This window comes from Nematolebias whitei, chromosome 2 (genome assembly GCF_014905685.2).
Source record: "Nematolebias whitei isolate Nwh7 chromosome 2, NemWhi1, whole genome shotgun sequence".
NCBI classification, from domain to species: Eukaryota; Metazoa; Chordata; class Actinopteri; order Cyprinodontiformes; family Rivulidae; genus Nematolebias; species Nematolebias whitei.
In genome coordinates this window covers 42,997,150-43,008,745 of record NC_056499.1, presented here as the reverse complement: position 1 = coordinate 43,008,745, position 11,596 = coordinate 42,997,150, and positions in this window count along the sequence as shown.

Genomic DNA, 11,596 nt, shown 5'->3' with positions numbered 1-11,596 from the left:
ATATTTATTTATTTATTATAATTTCCAGAATATTATTAGAAAATGTCTCCTAAAATGAATCAAAATGTTTTTCAAGATACGTTGACTCCATGTCTGTATCCTGATATTTTGTTGTCAGGTCGTGCTTTTGTTGAAGTACAGTAATCCCTCGTTTATCGCGGGGGTTAGGTTTCTTTTACTTACTGGGCTCTGCAGAACAGGAGCGGTTCAGTTAATTTACAGTCTGACTCTGCGCTTTTTTTGCAGATGTACCCTGCAGCAGCCCATAATCAATGTTCTAAACTCTTAAACAACAACATACTTATTTGTAGCTACTAAATTTTACTTACCAGCGTGTCCCCACTCGGATGTCTTCGTTGGCCGGTTGAAACAGAAGAAAAATGTCTCGTTAAGCTTCAGATGGCTCACCAGCTCATCGGCTGCACACGTCCTGTTCAGGGCTTGTAGTTGGCTGGTTGAAACAGACGAAAAAAGTCCTGTTAAACTCCAGATGAATCATTGGCAGCGCGTCCTGCTCAGGGCTCTTCATGGGCGGGTTGAAAGAGATGAAAAAAGTCCTGATGGAATCCGGACGGAGCGCCAAATCTTCGGCCGTGTACGTTTGCTCGGAGGTCCATGTGGGCGGGCTACCAGCTTTCAAGATTCACCGATGGGTCTGGAAGTCTGGTTGTGCTCTGGGTGTGTCGATCAGATCAAAACTTAAATGTACCTCTCTTTTTTTTAGCTGAAGGAAATGGGGCTTTTGGGTGGAGCCCTGTTGCCTTCTGGGAAATGTGGGCATTATGAGCAGGAATACAGTGGAGGCTTACTGAGAGAAAACTACAAAATGTCTGTGCCTGTACGAAACATTTTATTTTTTCCGTAACATGTTTCTGTACAGTTCTGCATCTAGTACTGTCTGAATCACGTGAGTAATATTGATACATTTTTTAAATTTATTAAAAAAAAAAAAACATTTTTTTTGGGTCCAGTATTATATATTATGGACTGTACGTTCACAAACCACAATAGAGCGAGTCCGCGAAAGTTGAACCGTAAAGTAGCCAGGGACTACGGTCATTTCACTTGTCCTGAGCCTGGTTCTGCTAAAGGTTTCTTCCTCAAGAGGGAGTGTTTCCTTTCCACTGTCGCCTTCATGCTTGTTCAAGATGAGTCCGAGATTAAATTAAACTCAAAGCAGTCTGCTCCTCAGATAAATAGTGTTATAAACTTACTTTTTATAAATAGGAATGTTTCTGTTCAGCGCCCTGAGATGACTTCTGTTGTGACTTGGCGCTATATAAATAAACTGATTTGAATTGAAAATGTTGTATTTCTTTTGTTTGGTTCATCTCCTTTGTGTCATCAGCCTCCCTCAGTCAGAACTCTTCCAGTCAGCCTCTGCTCCTCAGCCTTGCCTCTTTCACTCACACCTGTTTCCTGTTGTCATTTTGCCCATTTTGTTTGAATTCCTTGAGTCGGTATGTATTCTTGAATTCAACCTCTACTAACCCTGACACCTGTGTCTTATTTTCTAGATGTAAGAAAAACAAGCATCACCCATCAAAACAATGATTTAAAAATATTTCTATTTGTTTTGTTTTTAATAACCTAGAAAGGATCAATTGAACAATCCATGGAAGACAACACTGTTGGTTCTTTTCTGTGAAAACACACTTTACCCATCTTTTATTTGAACAGTTCTGTTTTAGTCAAGTCAACAATGTTGGACAATTTAAAAAACATAAATCTCTTTCAAATGATACAATGTTTTGAAGCAGTGGTTTGCACATTTTAATAAACATTGGTTTTGATCCTTTACACAAGACATACGGTTCCTTTTTATACAGTATTACTGAAGAAACAACAACTTTCATATTGCTACAGTCAATTTTAGTTGGCAACGAATCATTCGGACATTGAATGTAGAATTTAGTTTATTTTTGTTTTAATACAGATATGGATAGAATTCATTTCCTCTATAGACAGTTCAATAATAAACTGATGCCACATATAAGTCCAGTTTATTTTATCTGTCCTATTTAATTGCATTTCAAATTTAAGTTTTTGACCTAAATATATATAATATAATATATTTACATTTATCTAATTATTTATTGTGTATTTCATTTATTCTTATGTATTTACAGATTTTTCTTGTGTTTGACACCATTGTTTTTACTTGCTTTTTCATTTTAACTGATTCATATTTATTTATTGTCTTTTTTGGTGTGGGGGAGGGACTGCTGTGTAATTGTTTGACGTTTGTCTTTAATAAAAATATGTAACCTGTTAAAATGCATCGGCTGGAACAAAGTGTTAGTTGAACAATATTTGTAATAGTTTGCATGCGATTTTGAATTTAATTTAAACTAAATATTGAGTTAGCAATGAGTTCATAGTTGCATGTCTTCACTTTAACATTTTTGTTTGCTTATTTATTTATTCATGTTTGTATCTGAGACCATGAGATGACTTTATCTTGAACTGATGCTATATAAATAAAGTAGATGGAACCAAATTAAGGAAAAATAAATTAGAATTTATTAAATGTTTCAGGGAGTAGCTGTACTTCAATAATAATTTCACTGTTACTAAAACAAGTTATTAGGAATAAGTGGATGGAAAAGCTTTTGAAAAAGATGAAGGTTACCAGTTTGAATCTTTAACATTTGAACCTTTTGGAAATGTTTGAATGGAATGGGCGTTTCACACATGGACTTGGCATATTGATTATTTTTTTCCAGTTTGGTCTTTTGTGGTGTACTGTCAGTTTTTATTCTTCAGTAAAAATGGGTCCAAACCATACACAGAGGAGGGAGGATTCTGCCATTTTCCTCCATCATTAACCTTTCTCCAGCTTCCCCAGATACAGTGGCATCCACTGGTGAAGTTCAACCATGTGGCTAATCAGACATCAAAAACTGATGTGTGTATGTGTCTATGGGGGGGGGGGGGGGGCATGGATGGATGGATGGATAGGGTAGATTTTCAAGTCACAGACACAGTCCTGTTTCAGTCCAACTCCTCACTGAAATTCACCTAAAAATAATCCTTAGAGAAAATAGGGAAATTTGTGTTTGCATGGACATTATTGTGAAGAGTTTTACTTTTTGTGCATGTGTCGGTATATGAAGGAAAACTTGCAATTATTGTTTTAATTTGTAAATTTAAAAATATTTTTTAGTAATAGTAATACTACTAATAAAAATAACAATATTATTATTATTGCCAATCAATTTTGCAATAGCATTTCTCCATGTAACAGTAAAATGATTGCCTCTGCATTAACAACTTTAAATGTCATCACATCATAATGAGCTAACTCTATTAGAAGTTGAGATAAGTCATTATTTTCTCTTATCATTCCTTCTTCACTTCTTTATATTTAAACACCTGACCTTTTACTTTGGCCATTTACCAGACTGACATTGTACTCCGTTGGAATTCTCACCCATTAATACTTGGTTCAGTGCTGCTTGAAATCAAGCTATCCCACCCCCTGATTTACCCTCCTACTCTTACTGTATCCTAAAAACCAAACACACTCTCTCCTCCAGTTTAATGACTATGACATTGGCTTGATTTCAGTTGTTGTAATTAATCAATAATACACTTTAATTATCTATAAAGTCAAAGCTCTTTAAAGTTTTTTACTGTTTTAAGGTGTCTGACACCATTCAGGTGCAATCCAGTTTGTCTTGAGGACAGTAATAAAAGTCAGACAGGCTTGTCGCAAGTACTTGATGCTACATTAAGGGTGCATATAAACTGAGACTCTGAATTGTCTGAGAAGATGGGTGTGTCTTGATATCAAAGAAGCATTTAGAAGGTCAAATTTCCCAGAATTTAAATATAATAACTTAAAAAAATGACTAACCATTGAAATTTTTGTTTTTTTGTTTTTTGCACAGTGACTAGTTCTGCCACTGAACAAAAACATAGTTTTCTGTTTTAGGAACATAATTTATCTAATAATCTTAACCTTTAAGATCATTAACTTTCAAGATCTATTGTGAAATTCTGTTTGGCTTTGAGCTTGAAAAGTATCTCTGGCAACAAACAAAATATAGTTACTGATTTTTGTTGACAAGAGATAAATTAGGAGTCAATTGAGGTTTTTGAGCTGCATGGTAGTAACCTATAGTGGCATACCATGCTACATTAAAGCAGGAAGGCCTAAAGTCTAGTAACAGCATGTTTTCCTTGTATTATTTGTCACATTTCTGCCCCCACCTGTCTTGTTTCTGCTCCTTCATGCCACAGTCCCTGTTCTTTTCCCTTCTGTTATTCATGCCTTCATGTTCTTGTTTATCATGTTTACCCTGCAGACACTATTCACCACACCCACTCTGTTCCTCTACAGCAACCAGCCCTGGTTCCCTGCACCTGTTCAGCTCACTTCTTAAGTTCCATGTTCACTGTCTTTCAGTGCCAGATTATCGAAGACCTTGTGTTTGTAGATGTCCAGTGTCCATGCCATAGCTTTGCCTGTCTCTCCTGGTTTGATGCCAGGCTTGTCTTCTGGTGTACTTGCCTTGCTTAATCCTTGTCTGTTCTGGACTCTGCCTTCTGACCACAGTAATGGCTCTGTTTATGATTATCACGACTTCGCTCTTTGGATCATATTTCGGATTTGGATTCAGATCTCTGCCCAACGGTTCTCGACTGAAGCCTGCTTCACCAGACCTCGCCCTTGGATTACGCCTAAAACTGTACTCTGCTTGTCCGCTCTTTGCTTCTGCCGGCTCACAGCCCATGATGTAATCCTACTGAACCTTCTAAAGGACTACCTCTCAAACTCAACTGTGAAGGTTAGTGACTCTGAACTTTATTACCCTCTGAACATTCACAGTCCTACAAAGTTCACTGACTCTCATATCTCGGCAGATTGGAGCCATGCCTGGAACCAGACCCCCACCAGTGGCGATTTATCAATAAATAATTTTAACCATTCCTGGTGTTCAGTGTCGTGCACAAAAAACCCCAAAAAAATAAATTATTATTATTGTATCAAAACCCACACCCTCCCCTCATTTTCAAAATGTGTGTCTCAGCCACAAAAGATGCATGTTAAGTAAACTGCTGACATAGTTACAATACAATAGTTCCTCGCTACTTCATGGTTTGACTTTCTCAGACTTGCACTTTCGTGGTTTTTCAAAGGAAGATTGGACATGACACACAATTGGCTGATTGATGGATGAGCCGCACGAGCAGCATGGATTGTTTATTTAAAATATTACAGTATTTAAATTGAAATTGTTTATTTACACAGAATGAATGAGAATGGGAGTAACAGGTGATGAGTTTGATTGAAGTGTGCATGGCAGAAAGCGGAGATCATGGCATGCTGTGCTCTTTTAGAGAGTTTACAGTTTGGAAACTTTGGTTACGTACTGTAACCCCAGATTGTATGAGTATAGGTGCAGCCCTTTAAGGCTATCGCTAGTGGGTTTATCCCTTCGCGCGCAGCGCAGCACTGAAAACTTTAGTCCACGCCCACCTGATGTGTGGGTCTCACCCCCGGTCCGTATAAATTACGGAGAGACCGGATAATCGGCTCCCAAATAGCTTTTTTCTTCAGCAATTTTGGAACCAGTGAGGCCCAGAGCTTAAAGTGCTGCGCCTATACTCATAAAATCTGTGGTTACAGTACATAACTAACGTTCTATTTCATATAGGCTTTGCCCTTTAAGAATGTCGTTAGTGGGTTAAGGGCGAAGCAGGATGTATTCTATGCCTCACTGGGTCCACTCAGACACAACATGAAGCACCTGCTTGCACAAAAAAAAAAAAAAAAACATTTCATCACTCAGCCTTCTGTGTGCATAATCACGCGCTTCGTAATTGCGTGCTCCATGCGCAGGAGCGCACCAGAGAAAAGATCTCTGGTGAGGAAAAAGGCTGAGATATCAGACCTGCTGCTGTGAATAGGAATAACGGAGGATACGGATTGTAACAGTGTAACGATAAACAGAGCAGACCAACAGCTCCTTAGGATGAACCGATTAATAACGATAAAATCAGCAGTCATGAACTTGTGACTGATAATAAATATCTCACACTGCGACTGCATGCAGGCAGGTGTGAGCTCAAAAGTGAGGCTTCATGAAACAAATAATAATCATCCTGTCAGAACCCTGAGAACAGAATGGGTCATGGAGAAAGTAGAAACATCACGTAGATAAAAATGAATAATTGAACATGGCGATGACCAGGCAGCCGCCATACAAATATCCTCCAATATCATCCCTCCATGCAGAGCCAAGGAGGATGAAAACCCTCAAAAAAAAAAAAAAAAAAAAAAAAAAAGAAAACCCTCTGGTGGAATGCGCTAAGATTCTCTGGAGGATCCAGTCCAGATGAACTGTAAACTTCAGAAATATCCTCACACAACCCACAACCAGTGTGAGAGGCGCTGGGTGGATAGAGGACGTCCTGAAGAGCTGTCCCAGTAATGCATGAATATACGCTGAAAACAGCGCAGTGTGGCCGTCTGCGCCACATAACATGAAAATGCGTGCATGGGACAGAAGGAGGTGAGATGTTGCTTCCTCCTCAGAATTATGAAGAAGAGGATAAAAACCCATCCAAGGTTATTACTCTCGATCTGAATGAGCTTGTGATGCTTTTCAGAGCAGGGTTAAAATGCAGTACAGCTGAGCTGCCATCAGCTTGAATTCTGAGACATGAGGGAGCAACAGAGAGAGCAGACAATCACTCACTCTCTTTGCCGACATCAGAGCTAACAGCAAGGCTGTTTTAAATGACAGAAATTTAAGTAAAACCCGATCTAAAGGCTCAGAATGAGCTTTGATCAGAGCGTGTAGGGCCATCATTAGGTCTCACTGTGGAGCTAGTGGACGTGACACCGGTCTGTGTCTCCGTACACCTTTCAGGAAACGCTTCATCAACGGGTGATTAAGAACTGTTCTGTCACCGAAGCTCTCGTGACAGGAAGAAATAGCTGCAGCATAAGTTTTAATTGCCTTCCTAACGGTTTATGTAAATTGACGTCACTTTATTGTCTATGTGGATCAGAACATGCTGATCCTGCAGCAGTGAGGTAAAATGCTGAGTAACATTTCAGATCGTGAAAACATTCTAGCACATTAATGTGAAGTGACATGTGGTCCAGCCACTGTGCTCCCACTGGCTGGGACAGACACATTCCTCCCAGCTTGACAGGAATGCATCTGTGAAAACTAAGATGTGTGACATAGGCCTGCTGATGGGAACTCCCTCTGACAGTATGAGGGGGTTTCCCCACTGATTCAGATCAGTTATCGCGGAGGGAGGCACAAAGATAATCCGCCTCTTCTGGCACACAGGATCTATGCGCAGGCGGGCGAACCATGTCTGAAGGTGTCTCATGTGAAGTAGGTCCAGTGGAACCATGATGTGGGCTGCTGACATCGTCCCAGGCATCACATGACAGGCAGGCTGTCACTATGCTGCAGGGTTTGACATGGCGGAGCTAGGTTTGACACGGTGAAGCTGAGCTGATAGAGCTTCGGCTCTCAGCTGTGATAAACGGGCTCTCTTTGAAGTTCAGTTTAGCTCTACTTCCAGATAAACTATCATCTGGGATGGACGAATGGAGCTTTTTCCCTATTTATAGAAAACCCCAGGTTTAACAGGTGTAACACTAGCGTTTTGGTCTGTGTGACTGCTTTCTAACTGGACCGAGCTAATAAGAGCAGATCGTCCAGAAAAAAAGATTTCTCATTCCTGCCATGTGTAACGACTGCAGAGCCGTCTCCACGCATTTCAAGAACGTGCGTGGGGTGTTTCAGAATGATGGAAATGTGCAAATATGCACTCGTCAGATCTATGGAGGTGAAAACCAGTCGTTCTGGTGAAGTTCTCCTAACTTGTGCTCCAAAGGGTGATGGGAGTCAAACTGCAAATACTGGTCTGTGTGGGTGGGTTTGCGATTTGCATTTGCAAACCGAGGTGTACCGCAAACCCACCCACACAGACCAAACTAACTTGTGCTCCAAAGGGTGACTCCCATCACCCTTTGGAGCACAAGTTAGGAGTCATCAGGACTCTGTATCACAGAGCAGACAGCATCCCCACTAGCTCGGGAGCCAGGCAGAAGGAGAAATCCTACACAAAACAGGCTCTAGAGCAATGTGGATATCCTAACTGGGCCTTCCTGAAAGCAGAGAAGAAACCCAAACAGGACTCCAGTCAGCCATCAGGTGAAAAGGAGGAACCCAGACCCAGACCAGTGGTCATTCCATATGTTGAGGGAGTATCAGAGAAACTGAGACGTTTATTTTCTAAACACAATGTCCCAGTGGCTTTTAAACCCCAAAATACATTACAGCAAAGACTGGTTCGTCCCAAAGATCCAGTCCCCCGGCACAAACAGAGTAATGTTGTGTATGCTGGTCAGTGTCAGGAGGGCTGTGATCAGTCTTACATCGGGGAAACTAAACAGGCACTGGCCAAAAGGATGGCCCAGCACAGAAGATCAACATCATCAGGCCAGGATTCTGCGGTCTACACTCATCTCCAGGCCAGCGGTCACTCTTTCAAGGATGAAGATGTTCACATCCTGGACAGAGAGGAACGATGGTTTGAGAGAGGAGTAAAGGAGGCCATCTTTGTGAAAAGAAATCGTCCATCATTAAACAGGGGTGGAGGCCTCCGGGTTCAACTGTCCCCCTCTTACAATGCTGTGATTGCTAGTATCACTCAGCCCTCTGTGAGTAGTAAACAGCCATCAGTGTGCTAATGACCCATTGTTAGGCTGATGGTCCTTCTTGACCATGTGATCAGCTGGTTTTGGTTGTCAGCAGCAAACTGGTTGATCCACTCTAAGAAGGTGCTATTTAAGAGGCTGAGCTGAATACAGCACCTCAGACTGAGGAAGTCTCTTGGATGAGAGACGAAACGTTTCTAGATTTTTTTTTTGCTTTGTTTTGCTTTTGTTTTTTGAATGTCCAGAGGACCAGATTTAACTTTTTTGGATTTTTCTACCTGGATTATTGAGCATGCATCAGGATCACTATGAAATGCGTCATGTAACAATAAGGAAAATAAGAATAACTGTTTAGTCCTTAAACATTTTGTGTTTCTAGATTTCTAAAAGGGCATTGCCTGCCTAACAGCACAGGTATAGCTTGAATTGCAGGGGAACAACCCAAGGTTCAAAAACATTCATTACACCTCACGTTGACACACACATTAGTAGGAAGGATGGCAATTTTTCACTGCTTACAAATTAGGGTAGAAAACATTATTCTTCTGCTGATCTCATTAACATTGTGACAGAAAAGTATTAAGTAGAACACACTCTGAACAAAACAAATAAATCCTAAACTAAGGTTCACCAAGTTTATGAAGCAATTCTGCACTTTTGTTATATTCACAGTAGCTTTATTTCAGTTCCTATAAAAGGCAAAGTCTGAGTATTTGGCCTCACTCCACTGCAATCCATGTTAATTCTTATGTCACACTGACAAGGTGAAACTGGCTCCCTTTGAATTGTGATTTGCTCTGTACTTCCTTTTGCCAAGAATATGATAAAAGACTTTTGCAGATCCCTGACACAATGACAGCCAAGTTCCATATCAAAAGGTGATTTGGTCAGGGGCATTGAGATGCTTTTAACTATAAAGGTTAAACCTTAAGCCTTACAATATAACGTTTTACATGAAAAAAAAACCCTCAGAGATCATAATAAATTCTTTACATGAAAAAAAAAAGCAAATGTAATAAACTTCTATTTCTGACGCTTATTCTGAGTTGCTGTTACCACATCATCAGAAGGTGGCGTCGGTCTTAAGGTCTGGATTGGTAAAGCATGACATATTTTGCAAACAAGGGCTGCACACACTGAGCAGGCTCTGCAAGGTGAGAGAGATGACATTTCAGGTAGAAATCAAAACCAATTACAGCACCAGGGTATTGGTTGTTAGGGTTTTTACAGGTGGAAGCAGCAAGTGGAAAAAAGACTGTGAAAAAAACAGAGAGAGCTGGATGGAGGGAGCAAGTGATGACGTAGATGGAGAAGGGGGAGTGAGCTCCTAGATGTGCCTGTGAAAAAAATCAGAATCCCCCTGGGAGACCAGCTGAGCTCAATTACCAGGAGAATACAGTTGCAAGGGGAAGCCGAAAGGATACAGCATCGATCTGTCTCACACTGACAGCAGGCAAGAAAGTGCTGGCAATGAGGGAGGGGTGGGTGGCAGGGGGAGGAAAAAATTTAATTGGAAAAAGGGGTGAGCCAGATTGAATAAGGAGGAGAGGAAAGACGCGGAGGAGGTCCAGTCATGCTCTCCTTTTAAATGGTGGATTATACAACAGTAATTACACACATGCCTTGATTTAATTTAAAACAGTAGGTTAGATCATGTTTGACAAGGAAATACAAATAATTTGGGCAAATATTCATGTTTCTCAAGCATCAACGGAGAACAAAAATATTGGTCTTACTGATCAACTCATTCTGATGATGGCACCAAACAATCAAAATGAGGCCATTGCAATATCCTGCTAATATGTTGATTTGTTTTTTATTCATTTTTAAAGCAATAACGCTGCTTATTGAGAAGTGATGTTAATTATAGATTAATATAAGACAAACTCAAAAGGAGTTTTTTTTCAATGAACTATCTTATAATAAACATTTACAGAAATAGTCCAACATCCACATTTTAAAATTATTCCAGTTACTTGGTCCAAGAAGTCAAAAACAAAACTGAAAAAAAAAAAAAAAAAAAGTACAGACTGGGTTTAACTCAAGGATAAAATATTAATAATATTTATTAAAGAACACAAAAGAGGCTGACGAGGCAGCAAAACTTACATATGTTAGCTGGGAACACAAAGGGAGACAGAACATGACGTTTGGAACAGGATTAATATCCAGACAATGAGGGAACACAGAGACGCAGAATATGAAGGGACTCTAACAAGGAAATAATTACAAACACCTGGGAGAGGACGATGAGGGACAGGTGCGGCAGGAGTAGACAACACGAGCAGAAAAACAAAAGGAGTCACAAGACACAAAGCAGACAGATCCTCTCTCTCTCTTCTCTAATCATATATATATATATATATATATATATATATATATATATATATATATATATACACTCTAATGTTTGGCTGTACAAGTGGATGCAGGTGAGTCACTGAGAAAGAGAGAACAGTTGGAAGTCAGTATAAGGTTGCCTCGGTGCATCTGGATTAAGTGACAATCTTAGGAAAGTGGAGTCAAACTCTTAAAAACCAGGAGGACATAAAAGAGAGACATGGAGCCGATGGACATAAATCAATAGAAGCATAAGAAAACCTTTTTTTTTTAAATATAACTACTGACATTTAGTTTTGACCATAATCCTGGAAAAATTACTGTTGTCAAACTGAATTTAATGCAAAAGCTATAGCTTGTTTCGAATTTTAATGAACTTTTTTTTTTGTTAAAAAAACAAAATAAATTGCACCTTAATTTAAACATTCATTCAACCTTTATTTATACAGGTAAGTCTCATTGAGCCTTGGAGACTCATTTACAAGAGAGACCTGTTTTAAACAAAGAATGATGACAACAGTAGATAATTATAAAAGAACACATATAAATTGAGTAGAATTT